Source organism: Apostichopus japonicus, chromosome 11 (genome assembly GCF_037975245.1).
Source record: "Apostichopus japonicus isolate 1M-3 chromosome 11, ASM3797524v1, whole genome shotgun sequence".
Taxonomy (NCBI): Eukaryota; Metazoa; Echinodermata; class Holothuroidea; order Aspidochirotida; family Stichopodidae; genus Apostichopus; species Apostichopus japonicus.
Window position 1 is genome coordinate 6,446,862 of NC_092571.1, and position 21,203 is coordinate 6,468,064.

General features: G+C 37.4%; 2 long non-coding RNA genes across 2 annotated transcripts; one reads left to right on the forward strand and one right to left on the reverse strand.

Moving 5' to 3' along the window:
- Positions 1 to 1,509: 1,509 nt before the first annotated feature.
- On the forward strand, positions 1,510 to 6,082 carry LOC139976233 (uncharacterized). The gene is made up of 3 exons (XR_011796043.1): positions 1,510 to 1,924; positions 3,391 to 3,605; positions 5,486 to 6,082. It is a non-coding gene; the product is annotated as an uncharacterized lncRNA (long non-coding RNA).
- Positions 6,083 to 6,499: 417 nt separating this feature from the next.
- On the reverse strand, positions 6,500 to 12,916 carry LOC139976234 (uncharacterized). Its single transcript, XR_011796044.1, has 3 exons — positions 12,069 to 12,916; positions 8,473 to 8,613; positions 6,500 to 7,693 (listed from the first exon to the last, which is right to left on the reverse strand). It is a non-coding gene; the product is annotated as an uncharacterized lncRNA (long non-coding RNA).
- Positions 12,917 to 21,203: the final 8,287 nt, after the last annotated feature.

Genomic DNA, 21,203 nt, shown 5'->3' on the forward strand with positions numbered 1-21,203 from the left:
ACATAAATGGTTGGTAACGTGTTAGAGCAATCATTCAGGAAAGGTATGTCTAAATTGGCGAACAAGAAACCAATTTCTTCAGCTCGCGATAGCATATAGTCTACGACGCATTAGTGACTAAATTCACATCACACTTGAAAAGGCATTGATATAACCAGGGAGTTGTTATGGAACAACTCCCTGATATAACAATACAAGTGAATGTTACAGGGTAGTTTAATCAGGGAGTTTAATACTGGTGCGAGGGAGCTGTTTCCGTACAGTAAAACACTGAATATTCAGATCGTAGACGACAACATGTGGTGAAAGATAACCAACAAGAAGAGCTGCAGGTTTAAAAACTGCAATAGATTTCAACGGGGTGTTTATTTTACGAAAAGCTTATAAATTATAAGGAAATATGTTGACGTGAATGTTCCATTTATTATGCAAATCTACACAATGGAATTTGTGCATGGCGACAAAAAGTGTATATTATTACTGGAGCGTTTCGAAGTTGTAAGCAGTTGAGATGTTTCCAGAAAGGCCACTCATATGACATAATAGTATATGCGTCACTATTATAGACTCTGGTCCCCAGTCGTTGGTTATAAAGGTCTCTTCTTCACTCAGAACGATACAGTTAACCGGTCAGTGTAGATATCAGCGGCTTTCTCGTATAATATCAATCGGGGTTTTTATATGATGAACAACAATGGAGAGAAAAGCAGGTGGAAAGTTCATATGCCTGTAAAATAATGAGAAAATATTTTATTTACACAAACATCTTCCTAATTCTTATTAGATAGACTTTTCCCCCTAATTATGTTTGCCTCACTACCAATTTCATTAAGAAGGATACTTGTCTTTTATAAGTGTAACACGAAAAAAGTTTCCTTGTTGTTGAAATATTTCAGAATCAACCCTGCTTATCTCAACCCGTAAAAAAATCAAACAAACCACAAAAACAGGGGGTTATAAGTTTATTTTACTACGTTCACCGATCAATGCTCTTTATCCAAGTTATCAATGCCAAAGTATTGAAGAGGTGTGAATTTTCATTAGTATTAAATAAATTTCAAACACAATCATCAATTAAAAAACCAAAACAATGCATTGCTTTCGGGATTGCCAATTTGGCGCGATGTCCTATTAATTGCAGAGAAATGGAGTTTATCTAACGATTTTGATGGATGGTTATTTGTAAATTATTAAAAGTAGATTCCCCGTATTTAATGCAACGTGAAATAATTATGTATTTCATTTAAAAGGTTTGCTATCTCTACCTGTGGTATGTTTTTGGTTTCGATGATAATCGTAAACTATGCAGGAATGCAGGCGGAGAGTGTGTGTATGTGTGTATGTATGTATGGACGCATGTGATATGAGAATTGAGCACATCTCCTGTGTATATCATGTATCGTTGTTTCAGTATTTTCCACGACTAATCGAGACCTGATAAGGTGGAAAATGTAATAAATAGGAAAATGGGTACAGTGCACAAACACTGAAAAAATAAACTAGTCAATATTGCCACGGACTAACGTTAAATTAGTCTGTAACGTTAGCCAATGCACACGGACTACCAAAAATCTTCGTTTCATCGCTGCTTCTTAGTCAGTTTACACTGACTAAGGAAAATATAATCGCAGCATAGTTGGTGGCGACGGACTAAGGTATTTTAACCCATGGACTAAGACCGATACGGACACCCGATTTACGCCATAATCGTAGCTTAGTCGGTGTCGACGGACTAATGTATGACGGACCACTTCGATTCAATTCAATTTGGAAACCGAGAGGCAACGGCAGCTTGCTGGACTTGGCATAGTTTCATACGATCACTCTAAGCAACTTTCAACCGTAAATCACCCAAGAAGGTCTTTAGAAGAATGGAGGTATTAACTGCCATCGTCGGCCTACCTGTTATTCCTTTAACTTGAAGGTAAAATTAAAGTTAATTGTTAGGCCACTGGCACTAGTACTGTATTATGGTTAGTGTAACGCTACCGTTGTAACGCTACTGTTGTCACGCTGGCGTTTCGCAATACACAAGTGCAATGACAGTGAGTAGCCTATAGACTTCTATTGGGTACTGCAGTGCATTCTCAACACTAAAGTGTGCATTCTAAACACCAATTAACAATGCGTTATGTGTGTATTGGGCTAGATTGAACAGTGGCACATAATCTTCTAATTTATTCCCAAACAAATGCTGGAACTATAAGTCTCAATAGTTTATTTGAAGTCTACACTCATTTGGTAAAATTTCCTGTAATTTCCCATGTGAATCTAAATGGGTAGGCTTTGTGATATTGAATAAGCAAGGCTAGACCTTCAAACGTACAGTCACAGTAGGCTGAACAAATTATGTTGGCTAGTCAACGGTATTATATGTTGCGAGCAGTCAGGATGCACGCTTCAGTTCTATTTAACCTTCTCATTTATCATTTTTTAGTATTTAATTTCCGGTCACACCCAGGAAACAATTGCGACATTCCTTCACGGTCGACTTGTTTACTGTAATTAAGTATTAACCTTTTTTTCTCAGGAAAGCTTGATAGTCTGAAGTTATTATAACATGTGCTTTTAGTATACTGCCAAAAGAGTAAGTTGTTGTATTTGTATTGATATTTTATGTAGAAGTAACGGAAAATTTAGTATGTTTAGTTTGGTCTAATTGCACGTTTTTTTTTCTTCTGTCCAATGTAGTGCAGGGTTCACTTGCGCGAATTCAAATTATTCTGTTTATGTATATGTATATGCATCGATTCGTAGATTATGATGTTTTTTTTGACATTTATTTGTAATTCAAGCATATCTGTTTAGTAGCAAAGTTTAAAGGTTAAGATTAATTAGTTTTCTCTTTTTGATCCTAGATTGAATGAAACTCATTGACGTAAATAATTGATCAGATCATACAGTTTAACGCAGTTCCTAAAACTCTGGGTATTCTCTAGTCTTCGCCGGTCCATTATATACTTTAGTACTACTAGTAAGACTTAATCAAGACGACCGAAAGACAAACTTAGTGTAACAAAGTACTGATTCTCCTCTAGCCTAGGTCTAAACAGGCTTGTTATGTGAGCAAGCAAAATAACAACTAAAAACGATTATGCCTATAAATAAGTTGGCTCAGTGCATTTCTGTTTCTAAAATTTTATATTATTAAAGATCATAAAAACAAACAAAGATTTAGCCTATGTTTTATTATCTCTGTATTCTGGGCATTTGATTCTGGTTGCAATGGTGATGACACTCTCGTTCAAATTTTCAGCTTTATACAGTCTGCTTCAAACTTTGGGATTGTTTTTTGAGACTATAGTGGAAGCAAATCTCACATAACTTTGTGGTGACAACTTTTTTTTTGTTCTTTTTCAAATGATGAATACTTTGCTGTTTTTTTTCCAGCAGGAATTGAAAAGCCAAATATCTAAGTCAAGGGTGAGGTTTCCTGTGATGTACGACACCAGTGTGGAGGCAACAACAGAAGAGGAGAACTGTGTTATATATGGCTTAAAGACATGTTTTAAGATGATATATTGGTACCCTTCGCAGAACAAAAGAGTTTATCCAAGAGTCCAAAAAGCAAAGGAACAAGTACGATAGAGAAAAAAGATGGAAGAGTGAGTTTAATTATTGTACCCAACTGTTTAATGATATTAAAGATACTTTTCATAACCTGTTTTAAAAAAAAAAACAGTCTAGTATATCATTTACGTGCAAGCTTCATAAGTTTGGTCAAATTTTCACTGATCTGTAGAGCGGGAGTCCAGAGGGTTTGGTTAGCTGGGAAGGTAACCAATTGCCTGGTACATCACAATGTTCACAATGCATTCCTGTATATGAAACCTGACGACTGGCAAACCGACTGTGGTGGATGTGGCTGGGAGAGCAATTTAAAGTCACCTACCCTGTAATAGCTAACCTAGATCAGCTTTCATGGTAACCACATCAAAGTAAGAACAATGTGTCATGTATGGCCATCGCCAGTAATTATTGGTGGTGGGGTACCCCTGCCAGTGATCAACAATTGACCCCTCACGGCTGACCTAGGTCAGCTCATGAGGTAACCACTTGAAACCTACTGGAAAATGTTGGTTAGGACTTCAGATAAAAGGGATGGGCATTGCCAGTAATTTTTATTGGTGGGGTACCCCTGCCAGTAGACCCCCAATATGCCCATCCCCTCATTGACCTAGGTGAGCTCATGATTTGACCAGTTGAAACCTACAGGAAAATGATAGGTATCACTTCATATGTAAGGATGGGCATTTCCAGTATTTTATAGGGGTCAATTATAGATCACTGGCAGGGGTACCCCACCACCAATAATTACTGGCAATGGCCATTTGTTGCTCTTGGGGCCATACCTGACACATTGTACTTACTTTGATGTGTTACCATGAAAACTGATCTAGGTTAGCTATCAGGTGACTTTAAAATTGCTCTCCCAGCCACACTCACCACAGTCGGTTGCCAGTCGTCTGGTTTCATATACAGGAATGCACTGTGAACATTGTGATGTACAAGGCAATTGGTTACCTTCCCAGCTAACCAAACCCGCTGGGCTCCCGGTCTATTGGGCTCATTATTAACATGATTAACATAATTATTAAGCTTTGAAAAATAACTTGGTGTTACGCTGTTCAAAGCTAATAATTATTTGGTAAAGCTGCTATTCCTGGCTTATAATTTGAGGGACCTAGATTTAAATGTATACCTCCCAATATGTTATAAAATTTTAAAATGAAGTGATACAATTTTCCAGTAGTTTTCAACTGGTTACATCATGAGCTCATCTAGGTCAATGGGAGATGGGCATTTTGGGGGTCTACTGGCAGGGGTACCCCACTAATAAAAATTACTGGCAATGCCCATCAGTTGTATCTGAAGTCCTAACCAACATTTTCCAGTAGGTTTCAAGTGGTTACCTCATGAGCTGACCTAGGTCAGCCTTGAGGGGTCAATTATAGATCACTGGCAGGGGTACCCCACCACCAATAATTACTGGCAATGGCCATTTGTTGCTCTTGGGGCCATACCTGACACATTGTACTTACTTTGATGTGTTACCATGAAAACTGATCTAGGTTAGCTATCAGGTGACTTTAAAATTGCTCTCCCAGCCACACTCACCACAGTCGGTTGCCAGTCGTCTGGTTTCATATACAGGAATGCACTGTGAACATTGTGATGTACAAGGCAATTGGTTACCTTCCCAGCTAACCAAACCCGCTGGGCTCCCGGTCTATTGGGCTCATTATTAACATGATTAACATAATTATTAAGCTTTGAAAAATAACTTGGTGTTATGCTGTTCAAAGCTAATAATTATTTGGTAAAGCTGCTATTCCTGGCTTATAATTTGAGGGACCTAGATTTAAATGTATACCTCCCAATATGTTATAAAATTTTAATGTAAATGTATGTTTATGATAATGTGAGTTATCATGTGCTATATCTGTATCTGCGCTTACACGTATATCATATTTTCTGTTCACAGGTCAATAATGGTGCAGATTTTGGCTTCCTGAAGACAAGTGGGAGGCCATTTGTAGTTAAGAGAAACACTCTTTGTTCGTGAAGACTTAACTGGTGTCGATTTGGGGTACCACTTTAAAACGAAAGTCATGAGGAACCCTTGCCCAAGATTCAACTTTGCATTATTGTGCAGTGCTATACTTTTGCGATTCATGTTTGATCCATGAACTTGTCTTAACTTTGTTGGAATAAAATCATATTTTCAGATTTTTGTTTACAGTGATTTCTTCTCTATCTGTCGAAAGTCAGCCTTTGTAGACATCAGAAGTTTTATCAGAAATAAATACTGCCAACGTACACATTATTTGTGTTTCTTCTGCTCTCTTTTCTTTCAGTGATGCTAGTCAGTGAAACTAGTCGGGTTTAATTCTTTCAGTGATTCTAGTCAGTGCAACTAGTCAGTCGATACCGACTAAGAAAGGTTAGTCGGGAGAGGCACCATCCTGACTAATGTAAAACTTGCTATAAACTAGTCGGTGGCTCATATAAATTAGTCGGTAAAGACCGACTAATGTCACCAATTAATGTAACTGACTAATATACATTTACCGACTAAGAAATTGTTGATCGACTAAGCTGACGGACTTTGATGACCTACTAAGAAATCCAACTGACTAAGGAATAAATTAGTCGGTATAGCAAGTGACTAAGGCTATGTTAGTCGGGAGAGGCACCAGATGGACTAACGTTATGTTAGTCGGTGAACCAATTTAAGTTTTCAGTGAAGAGGCGTGAAAATTTACGAGTTCTTAGACCGACATGTATTCAATGTGCATCTATATACAGTATTTATGACAGAACCCATCATTGTGTAGCTAGTGCAATTGATGCACACGACGGATTTGTTGCAAGTAATCAAATATAGCGCACCGCCCCCCCCCCCCCAATGTTACGATGAGTGAAGAATGCTCTGGCTTTTTTTTAGTAGCCTTGTACGCTATCAATGAAATCGTAGGTCTCCTACTAAGACACCACCCTGCTCAGTAGCGTTGTTGGGGGGGGGGGGCGGTCACATGCGCACAGCCTGTGGGGTTATGGGGTCGATATCACACGTTTTTTGAAGATGCTACCATTTCACAGTAATTAATTATTTAGCTAACGAGGCCCTCAAAGGCTTGGAAACGAATCTACGCTATGTCGGGAGGGGGAGGCAGGGATGAGAGCCATGGCCGAGGGGCATCCCCCCTGGAGTTAGGGCTAAGTCAATTGCTTGAAAAGTCGGGCAATGCGGGTCCTATGGAAGGTTTTCTCAGGAAAACATGCTTCAGCACATCCCCTTGCACCCGTCGTGTGATTATCCTATTGGCAGAAGGGTGGTTTCCTAAATTCCCACACTTTATAAAAATACTCACTTGGAAATTTTTACTCTGACTAATGATTCCATGATCATTCATTGTTAAAACGAATCGCCTTAATTTTGCAAATTCCCCTTTTTTCGCGCATTAGTCATTGTATCAATACATTGAGAAAAACTCTTGAGGTATGCGACTTGCAACTTTTCTCCCCCCCCCCCAAAAAAAAAACGCTGGGAAGGTAAAATTTTCATTTCTCGTGTCATTAGATCCTCGAAACACGTGTCTGATAGACTGAACTGGTTCTGATTACTACCAACGAGACTGAGTTCAGACAAGCTGTTATATCGGGCTGCTACTTTGACTTCTGCCAAAGCCTATAGAGGAGGGTCCTGCAGCTTGACTTGGCTGGAAGATACAGGCGGAGCCGACGCCTGAGGAAGCGAATCAGGAAGTTCATGGCCATCGGCTACCTGCCACTTGCCCTTGTCAGGCTCAATTTCCGGGAATTGGCGACGAACAACTCCACTCAACGCCTGGTGGCTGGCTACCCTGCAATGCAGCAGTTCATTCAATACCTGGAGAATAACTACATCAGCGACAATGGAAACTTCCCTGCCCAGTTGTGGAATGTCTTCCATCGAGACAATGACACACGGACAAACAATCATGTTGAAGGTGACTATAATTTTTGGCATGGGTGGGGCCAGAGAAGGGACAGGGCTGCATCCCCTTACCCATGAACCGCATATTTATAGAACCACTGGGCGTCTTTTTTTTTGGGGGGGTGCGGGTTGTTCTTCACCAGTAGTGCCAACATCTGCTACTAGGGGAGGTGGAGGAATGGGCAGGTCTTCCTGTTCTTCTACAGTGATATTCTGTAACAATGAAAAAAATACAAAAAAGTTAAGCTATAACACAACACATATTTACTATGCAAGAGGGGAGATGAGTTTGTTGAGCTATGGGCATCCTTTTTTATACAATTCCCATTTTTCTCATGAATGTGTGCCTTGTATTTAAATTTGGAAGAGTTTACAAGGCTTATGGGGGTGAAGAGCCTGTAGACTGCAGCACGTTTTTATTTTTAGGCATTGGGTGACTGAAACACCAATTGCTTTTTTCCCTTCAGTTGCAACAGGGTGAGTGATTTATAGCGTACCCACGCGATCTCAACTGCGATTGACCCAAATTCGGTACCATTTAAATGCTTGTGTTGAATTACTAGATTTTTTATGTGACGGTTGTAGAGATGTAAACATCTTGCTGGTAGGTTCAGGCATTCGAGAAAAAAAAAATCAAATGAGACCGTATTTTAGAGAAGTTTGGAGATATTTTCAAAAATCATGGAAAAATGTAACTACAGATTTCTTTGAGGCTCCTGATATGAATCCTGTAATGTGTTAGCTAGTTGGAATTGGTAGGGTCAGTTGATAGAAGTTTTGACTTTGCATTAACATTAAATCAGATTACATTTAGGGTGGGTCAGCTATTACATTTAGCTTTGATGTTTATTACATTTAGGCCGGGTGGGTATTACATTTAGGGTTGTTATTACATTGAGCGGTGATACACTGCTAACGTGCTTTGGGTATGAAGGGGAAAACATATTTGTAATTTTATAACTGAATAGACTTATCACACTTATTACACTTACTTGCCTGCCCTACCGTCGACTGTCTAGTATGGGTTAGATTTCTCTGTCAATCAGGATCATAATACGGACTTCTTCTCTTCAGGATTCCATCAAAGATGGAACAACATCATAGGCCGGGCCCACCCATCACTTTGGCTGTTCCTGCGGAAAATGAAGGATGAACAGCACCTGCTGGAGATCACTGTGGCTAGTGCTGGGAGAGGGGAAGCACCTCCCCACAGGAGAAGAAAATGGTGCACCCTGCAGCAACGGATAACGAGGCTACGGGATGAATACCTCAACGGCAAGCGGACACTGCAACGCTAATGGAATGCAGTAGTTTATAAGATTAAATCATACGTGTGAGGTATATATCTATATGTATATATATATATATATATTGTTACGATCAACTCGATCAAGGCCAGAATACACCTCCCCTTGGGTTCACAACTCAAATGACTAAACTGTAATTTTTAACTTTAAATATAACAATAAGTATTTATTTAATTGTGTGTTCAAGGTAATTAAAATCAAACAAAGGTCATTTATCAATATCTAAGCAGTTTACACTAAAACAGATTTAATAAGTTACACTGTAATTTACTCACGACCTGGTGTGTGCCGCGACGCGAGCTGCAGCATAAGTCCAGTGACAAAAAGTCCTGGCGATTATTCCAGCGCACAATTAATGGCGAAACTTGTCGGCTGACGAATGTCCAATATTGAAGAAATCCAGCTCCCAACTTGATGACTTCCACTTCGGAGGTCGACAACTAACGAATGTCCAAGTTGTGCTTGCAGCTTGTTTATCCTTGGATTCCTGACCTTGAGTAACTCAGAGGCCACAATAAGTAGTGCTGACTGGGACTTGTGACAAATCCACTACTATAAAGACAGCTATAACTCTACTGTAAAACAGAGTGAGTATTTACTCACACTGGAATTGTAGAATTCACTTGAGCGAGATGTTATTAAACTCCTGGTGCCAAGATGGTTAAAACTTTTTGATCTCCAACTATCAGGTACTTATATAGCATTTCCACAAGTCCAGAAAGATCTTGCAATGTCCATCCATTCTAGAAGCATCCTAGCTCCAGCTCAGTTCAACCAATCCAAGGGTCACGTCACCTTTCCAGGAAATCCTCACCTAGTGTTCTAAAGATAGCACAAGGGATGTCCACTTGGCAGCACTTCAATGTTCTAGCATGTTCCAATGTGTACTGTGTTGAGATGATCTAAATTGTTCTCAAATGTTCTAACTCTTCTAGAAGCTTCTCAACTTTTCCAAATATTCTACACACACCAAATATGCACACATACCAGGCATTTGTATACTATGATTCTTAGATTAATTTATAATATTCTATAATATTGATTTAAAATACAACTTTTTGTTGCAAAAAATCATACAAATTATTGAGATTACTTAGGGGCCTGTAATACTATCCTCGTGCCAATGGGTCTAGGCTAGTCTAAGTTAGACCTGTACTCCACATACTGTCAGGACCTGTGTGGGGTTTAGGCTACCACTGGTTTATCCTTCTTCGAAGAAGGAGTTGTAGGGACAAATTATTCCCAGGCCTTTCACCAGATTTAAGTATTGTGTCAAAATAATTATCCTCTCGCAGTTTTTTCTTCTTAATGCCTTCTGTGAATATATAACGATGTATCCGTCTTCGTGTAAGCAGGCTATAGGAGTAATAATGGTGCTATCTATACCGTAAGTTGGTGATACGAACACAAGATAAATGAAGATATAGTAAAGGTCTCGCACCACAATTAATTGTTCCATTGACTTACACACTAAACTCGTCACTTTCAATACATGCCAAAGCAAAGTTAGAAGTTTTCAACTGGTATTCTACCCACCACATGATAGCTGAGATCTTGGCCTATCATGGCTCTTCCATTTTCCATATCATGACCGCTTAGATTTTGAGTTAGAAGAGGAGCAAGTTTAGCATACTGAACCCCCAACCCTTCCGTCTGCTCGCTCGGAGTAATATCAACATGTAACCCTTCGATCCTCCCCATTTCCACACCATCTGTACTTTAAATTATGCTCTTTCATATAAAGGCAGAACAAACGATGACATTAACTAATAACATGCTTAAAACATTCTTTACCTTAGGTACTTTTACCACTTTTCTCTGACAATGGTTAACCTTTCGAGCGGATGAACACAACTCTAGTTGTGGTGCGGTACCTAAAACGAAGACCCTGGTTTTGATAGACTATTGGGAAATTAAATTTGAATTTCATTGAAAATTAAACAAAACTCGTACAATAAACTTGAAAAAAAAAACTTGGTTGTGTTATGCCCTAAAAGGTAAAGATTGCATCGTACCCCAGTATAAGCATTCCTCTTCGCCTGTGCATGCTTACCGTTGAAACTTGACAACGTCGGGTAAAGAATTTCGAAAGGATGTGTAGGCGGTGCTTGGAAATTTCTGTCAGGAGTAACTTTTACCTCTAAATTGCCTTATATTTTGATCTATTGTATGGATGTACCAGTGTTGTCTACGTATAGATCAACAGATACATTACAATGAGCCGGATCTTGCTAGACCATCATATAACTGTCGTAAAGAACCCCCCAATAAACAACAAAGATTTAACTTAGTTATAGAACTAAGTAATATCATACATTCCACGAAGATAATTTACAGAAACATTCCAGTGGTATTAGAAACTTGTATTAGAAAGTAATCACGCAAAGAAAATTTCGATCTTTTTTTACTTGAAAACTGAATCAAGCAAACAAAGCCAACACTTTCAAAGGTGTCAGAACAGGCCAGATTTAAGTGCACGTAAGTTATGCGGAAGTAACTTCGGAGACTCCGAGATTCTGCACCCAAAATTCGTTCTGAAATATTGAGGAATGTTAAATTTTGCAATAAGAGCCTTTGGCTAAGGACTGTGATGTGGTCTCAATTATACTGATATCTCTTGAGATCTACTTGGGCCTTCTGACGTATCATATGGTCCAATTATGCCTTCCGAGTCTTTTGATGTATTCTAGTGTCATCTAAGGTCTTCCAAAGTCCTCTGATGTCTTTTATGGTCTTTTGGTGGTCTTGCGATGTATTGTACTGCCATCTAGAGTCCTTCCTCACTTAACTAACAAAGTGAGTTTGATAACTCTATGCGATGCAGGCTCAACTCATTAATCCTATTGAAAAAGTATCTGATGTTAACCTCGGGTCGTAACACTGCTGTACTACAAAAGGAGAAGCCAACTAGAAGGGTTTATTTTCAAAACAGCCCAACGGGCACTAAGAGTCCTTGCTTAGTGGAATGTTAAAGTATTGTATGTCATTACGCAATTTCATGGAATGGACTTGACAAAATTAATTAAAAGTTTTGGGCCCCAAAAATTGAGGACCAAAGAATGTGTCCCTTAATGCATTTGAGTTAGAAAAAAATATGGGTCCACCCGGCCAAAAAACGGGCCGGGAATTTTTGGGCCCATATGTTCCCAATGCATTTAGGCCTACATGTACCAGGTATTGGTCAACAACTGAATACCAAGTTTGTAAAGATTTTTACGTTTGACCACATAACCTCATTATTATTGATAAGATCAGGGCGAAAAACAATAGGGCTCACCTACCATAATACATCTACACAGCCAGTATGACAAATATCCATCACTTTGGTGAGTTGTCGCGGACCAAAGCAAGTGCTACAGACGTATACGCAAACACACAACCACACACACCCGTAGCTGCAACCCCAGCAAAGACCAGAATCGGATGGAATCTGGAAGAGGAAGGCGGGGGAAGGGTGGATTGGTAAGTGCATAAACTTTACGGCCTCAGTAGGGGAGCACTGTCCTACGTGAGTTGAAAACACAACATGGCCAAATAATATTGAACCCACAATCTATCATACTATATTAGAAGGACTCGCACCATCTTGTCTTAAACACAGTCGTATGCTTGCTGAAATACTGACTTAGTTCTATAGACTAGCTCGTCTAAAACGATATAGAAACAAATCCTATGAAACTATGTGCCAGCCCTACATGTATGCTGTATCTCAAGAAGGAAATGAACAACAGTTGTCGCCGTGTGTAGTTTAGCTCGTATATTGTCAGCCACTTCCTGAAATCTGAATACGGTTCCAATAAAGCAATATTTGCTTCCTTGAAAAGATATAATTATAATAAAATATATAAAAAAACATAACATTTTATGTCAGCTCTGAACTTATTTTCCAAGGAGATCTTCGAAGAGGAATAAAAAACCGAGTCTTAGATAGGTCGAGCTTTGCGTGAAGCAATATACCAGCAAATATAATATAAAGTTAAATAACAAAAAGGAAAATGGATATTTGATCACAACTTCAATACGTCTACCTTGGTTAAGTTAAATAATAATGTAAGGTTAATAGATTCGCTTTTTTTTATATATATATATTTCTATTTCCGCTAGGCCCACATTGCTATGGTACCATAACGTTCTAGTTGTGTGTTTGCGGTGCCTATCAAATGTAACATATGTCAAAATCTGCTCTTTGTTTATTCCAAAGCTGTAAATATTGCATATATTATATAATTTCATATTATGTAACATAACGTTTAGTTGCTTTTCTATTTATTTCTATTGATGTATATATATATATATATATATATATATATATATATATATAAATAGTAAATAAATAAAGAATAACAAACCAGAAAATTGCCACTTCATGACCGGTTTCGTCCTTTGGGACTCATCAGGCGAAGGTAGGAATCGAACCCCGGATCTTGTGTCACGCACCGAAGTCCGTACCACTCGACCACATTTACACGCATTCACAGCAGTAAAATCACTTGGCTTGCCTATAAAGAGTGGTTATTCTGTGTAAAATTGTCATATATATATATACAGGCGCGTATCCAGGGGGGGGCGTTGGGGGCGCCCGCCCCCCGGGTAAGAAAAAAAGGAGAGAAAAAAAAAGAGAAGAAAAAGGGAAAAAAGAGGGGGAAAAAAGAGGGGGAAAAAGAGGAGGAGGAGAGGAAGGAAGGGGAAAGAAAAAGAAGAAAGAGAGAAAAAGAAGAAAGGAGGGAGTAGAAGAAAAACGCCAAGACACCGGGAAGAGAAAGAGGAACAGTGACATCATTACAGCGCTGATCCCTATTATATATACAGGGTAGCCAGTGACGGATCAATGATTCCGGAAGGGGCGTGTGCCTCACCATACCCCTTACACCGACAACTCCATTTTTGACGTTTCCATTTTTCCTCTCTCACTAATGATCTATATATATATATACTATATATGGTCTATCATAACGCGTGTGTGTGTATATACGCTTAAACTTAAACATTTGTAGAATTGTGCTATGAAACCAACTGTGGCTGGTCTCGAACTCGACCGTGTCGTTGGGGAACATGACGCATTTCGGGAAGGGGGCGACCGCCCCCCCCTTCAGCATTTTTCTTTATGATATCGCTAGTAATTTCAAATAGAAAATGCTTAGATGCAACTTACAAGGCATAGGAAGTGTGATTTCCAGCGATCTGGGAGGCACTTCGGCCAAAATTTGCTTGTACGCTTCGCGCCAACTCATGGTGGCGCTACGCTTAGATAATTTGCCTCCCTTGGCAAATTCCTCGCTACGCGCCTGTTCGAATTTGTAAAGCAAACAGCAGATACCACATCATATCATTGAGCATGAAAATGGCGTTCCAGGATGAACAGCCTCAACACTGCCCGACTTGCCCGAAAAAAATAACCAAAAATTTTCGCGCGCGAAGCGCGCGTTCAACATGTTAATGTCAATGTCATATAAGCAAGCATCGGTTACTACATCGCATGCCATCGTGTACCGTACAGTCCGTCAAAGTTGCGCAGTGTACCGCGGGATGCTAATGTAAACAACGAGATGTCTTATGCAGATGGAGAAAAAAAGTATGGAGGTCCAATTATGTCATGACTCTCTTTTACATTAGTAATGGCGAATTAGGGGCCCCAGCCCCCCCCCCACCCCCCCACCCCGCCTCCTGCGCCTATGTGTGTAGTGTTCGGTTTCGGAAATATCTGCTATGTTTTCATTTCCTTCAACCAAGTTTTATAATAGCCGTTATAAGAAGTTTTAATATTATTATTTTAATATTAAATTAACTGTATCTGAATTTTCGAAATTTTCCTGACCAACATTCTTCATCACACTTCCCTCTACTCGTGCAAATTTGACCGCATTGTTAGGGGTTGATAGGGGTTCAAGGAGGTTTTTCTATATTGGTTGTCCATAGATGAAATTTTGTGCAACATTATGGGCATGTTTTGAAGTGAGTTTATTCACGAGAAATGTGAATTTTCAAATTCGGAACAAATAATGGGCTTAAAACCTTGGAAAGTGGGGCTGACGGGTATTGTGGGCCGCGACGTAGAATCACCTACAAAAGCAATGATCCACAGGACATGCGATGAGGTCGAACATGATGTGTGACTGGTGACAATCTACAAAAAGGTTATGGATGGAAAAAAAAAACTATTGGGAAATACTTGGTTCTCAGGCAAAAAGTGTACATCGGGTTGGTCATTTTCAAGCCCGAGAAGTGCCATTTCCGGTGATCTGGGGGTATCAAAACCAGAAATTTTCTTGTACGCTGCGCGCCAACCGATGGTGAGGCGCTCCGCTTAGATAGAAATTCGCGCCCCCGGGTTAGAAAATCCTGGATACGCCCCTGTACATATATATGTCCTACATGCAGGGTGGTTTCAAATGCTCTCAAATTTCCCACCACATTTCCTATAAAAACACTTTAATATATATTAACATTGTTTCACTCGTAAACTGCAACAAGTCCAGAACAGCGCTGCTCGAGTAGTTTGTAGAGTGAAGAGGAGAGACCATATAACGCCGATTCTCAGGTCTATTGGCTTCCAGGAGAGTACCGAGTGAAGTACAAAATCAATCTTCTGACAATCTTCTGACTGATAAAGCTGTTCATGGCCTCGCCCCCACTAATTCGGCGATCTCCTGGCACACTATGTTCCCAGCCGATAATTACGCTCATCATCACAGGGACTGCTTCAAGAAATGAGAACAAAGACAAAAACTGGGGACAAGGTATTTTCAGTATGTGCGCCCAAGCTATGGAATGCCTTGCCAAATTCAATACGTACCTGCGCAAGCATTGCCAGTTTTAAAACATCGCTGAAAACATATTATTTCAGAATTGCCTTTGATTTTTAAACTGTACAGTATTTTTTGTATCACTAAAGCTTTCATGTATTTTTCTATCCTTTTATAAGTTTTATGGTACATACCTCTTAGGCGATATTTTTGTACTAGTTGCTTTTGAATGTTTACTGTATTTTAAATGTTTACTGTATATTAATTGTTTCAATTCCTGTAAAGTATTTTTTTGTATCACTAAAGCTTTAATGTATTTTGTTATCCTTTAAAGTTTTATGGTATATACCTTTTAGGCGATATTTTTGTACTATTTGCATTTGAATGTTTCCTGTATTTTAAATGTTTACTGTGTATTAATTGTTTCAATTCATGTAAAGCGCTTCGAGCAGCGTTGCTGATGAACGCGCTATATAAGTACTATTTTATTAGTATTATTATATTGCCAAACGTCATATTTATTTTTATTTATTATTATTTCTAGTGAATTCAATGAAATGGCACCCGAATATCTCTTCTCCCTACCTTTCGGAAAATCATTTACTTGGCGGATTAAAATCATCGTAGTATAGACTAAAATTAAAACACTGTGTCAAGTGTGCCCTCATATCGATGTTTTGCCCATGAAAGATCATCATCTATGTCCCCATTAAATTTGAATGATGTGACCACCTCAACCTGCCACCACCACCAGCTTCCATACTTGCCACACATATACAAACGACGTCCCCCCCCCCCACATACATATACACAACAAAACTTGCTTTCTATTGAATTAGCTATACAAGCGATGTCATTTACCTTTCTTCTACAACTCTCTATCTATACAACCCATGACTATTGTTCGCTATTGTTTGGTAACTGGTGACAGGAATTTCTTTTGTCCCATATCGCCACTTGTCAGGTTTAGACATGGACACACACAGAGACCCCCCCCCCTCCCCTTACATGTACACACTCTCAAATACATACAGATTCACCGTTCCTTATCTGTCTTTACAAACACTTGTTGCATACTAGTAATATCTTCTTTGCTTTTATGTAAAATTGTGTGGTTTTCTACTTAACAAATTAATATGCCTGATGTATGTGTGTTTCAATGTGACGTGGATAACGTTTTCGGTATATGCGAAATGGCCGAACTGCTTATATTTAACCTTTGACTTGTTTACGTCATTAATCACTGATGCACTACATTCTATACACATTAACTCATCTACTATGTTTGAATTACTATGTGGAACACTTTAGATAACTCGGAAGACATTAGTAGCGTGTTGTCAGCATCATCTTTCTTCGGAAATTTGCTTGTTTTTTGCTCATTTTAGTGAACATATCAAGTCGCGCTTACTCTAGTATCTAGGTTTATTGTTTTAGTGTTTAAAACAGTTTGGATTCATTATTTCCGTTGATTTAGTCGAGTGCAGTTTTTGAATTTAAACTTTTTTGACCTATCGGTCATATTGTAGTAGCCTATACTATAGCCTACCGCGGGAGTGGAGTATTTCTTGTCTATTTTGGATTCATTTCTCCGTATTGGAATGCGTAACAACGAACAAATTATCTGAGAAACTGGCAGGAAGGAACCTGAAAATCAATTGCGCAAAAACTGTGAAAATTTTCAATCACAAGAAAAGGAAATTTGTTGGAAGCTTGCTGGGGACCGAAGAAGATATTAACCGAAGAATTGGTATAACCAAAGGTGCTTTTAACACACTGTCAAGTATTTTCAAAAGCATAAGCCGAAACGTTTAGCTTAGGATTTTCGAGGCTTGTTAAAGAGTTTTTTTTTGTACAATTGCGAACTGTGGGGCACAACGAAGGATCTTGATCGCAAAAATTGACACTTTTCAAAGGAGACTATATCGTAATATTCTCAACATTAGATGGACCAATAACATTTGGTTATCAAACGATGAGCTCTACAATGCAACCAACCAAACACCTTGGTCATCCATAGTCGCACATAGAAGATTGAGATTTTTCGGTCATGTAGCAAGACTCTAGGAGGACGCTCCAGCAAAGGTTGCTTTAAGAGAAGCAATGAGACATACTGCTAAACCAGTAGGAAGGCCCGTGACTACCTTGCTTGGAAAAATAATGTCGCAATTTAAGGACGTTAACATTAACAATTTCGAGGAAGCAATAAATCTTGCGCAAGATCGTGATACGTGGCGGAGGTTAATCACTGAGCATGTCGGATAGACGAGACTCAACTCACTACTACTACTACTACTACTTGTTTACGTCATTAATCACTGATGCACTACATTCTATACACATTTACTCAACTATTATGTTTGAATTACTATGTGGAACACTTTAGATCACCCAAACTTCTTTTTGCTACTATATATATATATATATATATATATATATATATATGTATTTATTTATTTATATATATATATATACACACATATATATATATATATATATATATATATATATATATATATATATAAATATATGTGTATATAAATATATATTGACAGAAGTTTTAAGTTTTAAACTGGCATATCCTACCAACCACATGCATGATAGCTGAGATCTTGGCCTGTCATGGTACTTATCTTAACTGTTTAGACTTCAACTCTTCTATCTGCTTGCTAATTTTAGTTCTATTTCTGACAATGGTCAACGTTTTCGAGCGGATTGTTATGACTGAACAATGACCCACACCCAATTTAGATATCGTTCACCTATTAGTATCCCATTTTCTATAGAATAGCTCCATTTGAAAACACCATGGTGCTGAAGTTGTTATTCTGAATTGTATCATGCACTTTTCTTTAGGAATTTAAATTGTATCTTGGCATATATGACAAATATTTATGGAAAAACCCTTTGGTAAAGTAATTTTTTTACCTTTACCATAATCTATCGTTAGACCATACTGGGTACTAGCTTTTGCTCTAAAACATAAGGGTTGCATGCCTATAAATTATGTGCAAGCTGATAATTCAGTTTCAGATATCTAGAATTAATTTAAAGATATGTGGACGTTTAGTTCAGATATTTTGAATAATTATTTCAGATATCGTCAATCCTCTAAAAAGCTTAGAGATCTCAACTAATGACAATTCAAGTAGTTATGATCTTAATTGCTTATTTCAATAAAATATAAAAATTAAATTTTGAAATAGTTTCCATTGAGGTGCATCGTCTACATTAATTATTTGTATTTGTTTTATCATTGTTATATAAACTTGTAGCTTTTTATAAGTGATATTGATCCAACTTGTGTATTATTAATATTCACTCAAGGCTGCGTAACATAAATGTTCACCTAAGTGTTTTTATTCTAAATTTTTCCCATCCTGCATATCTCTCATTTTTTTCTCCAATATTTACGGTAAAAGTTGCATAACTTTTTAACTTGGACTATATGATTAATATTTTCCCTAGTCCGTTTTTCATCAATATATACCCCATACTGAAGCGATAATGTTTACTCTAGCCTATGTATCATCAATAATTACAATAATGTGTCTTTCATTGTTACCTCTGTATGAGTATCTTTAATATTTACCCCAGACTACATCATTAATTTCTACCCTGTTCTGCAGATCATTCATAATTACCATAGCCTCCTGCCCTAAAGCGTAAGTTAATTTCTTCCGGTTTGTTGACTTTTCACTATAATAAGCTACAAGAAATCTATAAATACAGAACTATGAAGAGAAGCAAAGGAAAACATACTGATATTTTACAAGCTAACATAATATAAGTTGATGTACACTCTAACAGTAAAGTAACTTAATTTGTACTTACCCATGTACCATGTCACAGAACGACGGAACACGAATCCTTCTCACGACTTAAACAAGAGTGTGTATCATTAATATTTAACAATCTTGCGTATCATTAATAGCTCTTCGGCTCTTCAGTTTCGCGATGCTTGAAGTCCACATTTTGAAAGAATATATCCACTTATGCTATATGCTATAGGCACATTTCACATTGTCTGGTGCAAACTATTACGCCGACGGATGCTCCCCTCCTCTATGGTAAAACTCTTTACCCCCTACCCCAAGTTTATAATGTGACTTACTCAGCCTGTGCCAGACGTTTGGAATACCAAGTTTGTGCAATTTCTTGTATCCAAAAGAAACGTTCATTAAAACAAAAGAAGACATTAATTGTTATTCATGATGCCTAGTTTATTAGACTAAAGAAAAAACACAAATAACTACGGTAAATATTCTAAGATCATTAATCATTAACCAATAACCATTAATCATTAATCATTCATCACTAATCATTAATCATTAATCATTAAACATTAAACATTAAACATTAAACATTAAACATTAAACATTAAACATTAAACATTAAACATTAATCTTTAATCATTAATCACTAATCATTAATCATTAACCATTAATCATCATTCATTAATCATTAACCATGTATCACCATTCATTAATCATTAATCTTGAATCATTAATCATTCATCATTCATCACTAATCATTAATCATTAAACATTAAACATTAAACATTAAACATTAAACATTAAACATTAAACATTAAACATTAAACATTAAACATTAAACATTAAACATTAAACATTAAACATTAAACATTAAACATTAAACATTAAACATTAAACATTAAACATTAAACATTAAACATTAAACATTAAACATTAAACATTAAACATTAAACATTAATCATTAATCATTAATCACTAATCATTAACATTAATCATCATTCATTAATCATTAACCATGTATCATCATTCATTAATCATTAATCATTAATCTTGAATCATTAATCATTAATCATTAACCATTAATCATTAATCATAAACATTGATCATTAATCATTATTCATTATTCATTAATCAGTAATCAGTAATCATTATTCATTAATCAGTAATCAGTAATCATTAACCATTCATCACTAAACATTATAAACATTGATTATTAATCATTCATCATTCATCATTCATCATTAATCATTAATCATTATCCCGTAACCAGTAATCAGTAATTAGTAATCAGTAAACATTAACCATTTACCATGAACCATAATCATTTTCAATCTCAATCTCAATCTTAATCTCAATCTCAATCTCAATCTCAATTCCAATCTCAATCTCAATCTCAATCTCAATCTCAGTCTCAATCTCAATCTCAATCCCAATCTCAATCTCAATCTTATTCCCATCTCAATCTCAATCTCAATCTCAATCTTATTCCCAATCTCAAGTTCAATCTCACTCAATCTCAATCTCAATCTCAATCTCAATCTCAATCTCAATCTCAATCTCATTCCCAATCTCAAGTTCAATCTGACTCAATCTCAATCTCAATCTCATTCCCAATCTCAATCTCAATCTTATTCCCATCTCAATCTCAATCTCAATCTTATTCCCAATCTCAAGTTCAATCTCACTCAATCTCAATCTCAATCTCAATCTCAATCTCAATCTCATTCCCAATCTCAATCTCAATCTTATTCCCAATCTCAAGTTCAATCTGACTCAATCTCAATCTCAATCTCATTCCCAATCTCAATCTCAATCTTATTCCCAATCTCAAGTTCAATCTGACTCAATCTCAATCTCAATCTCAATCTCAATCTCATTCCCAATCTCAATCTCAATC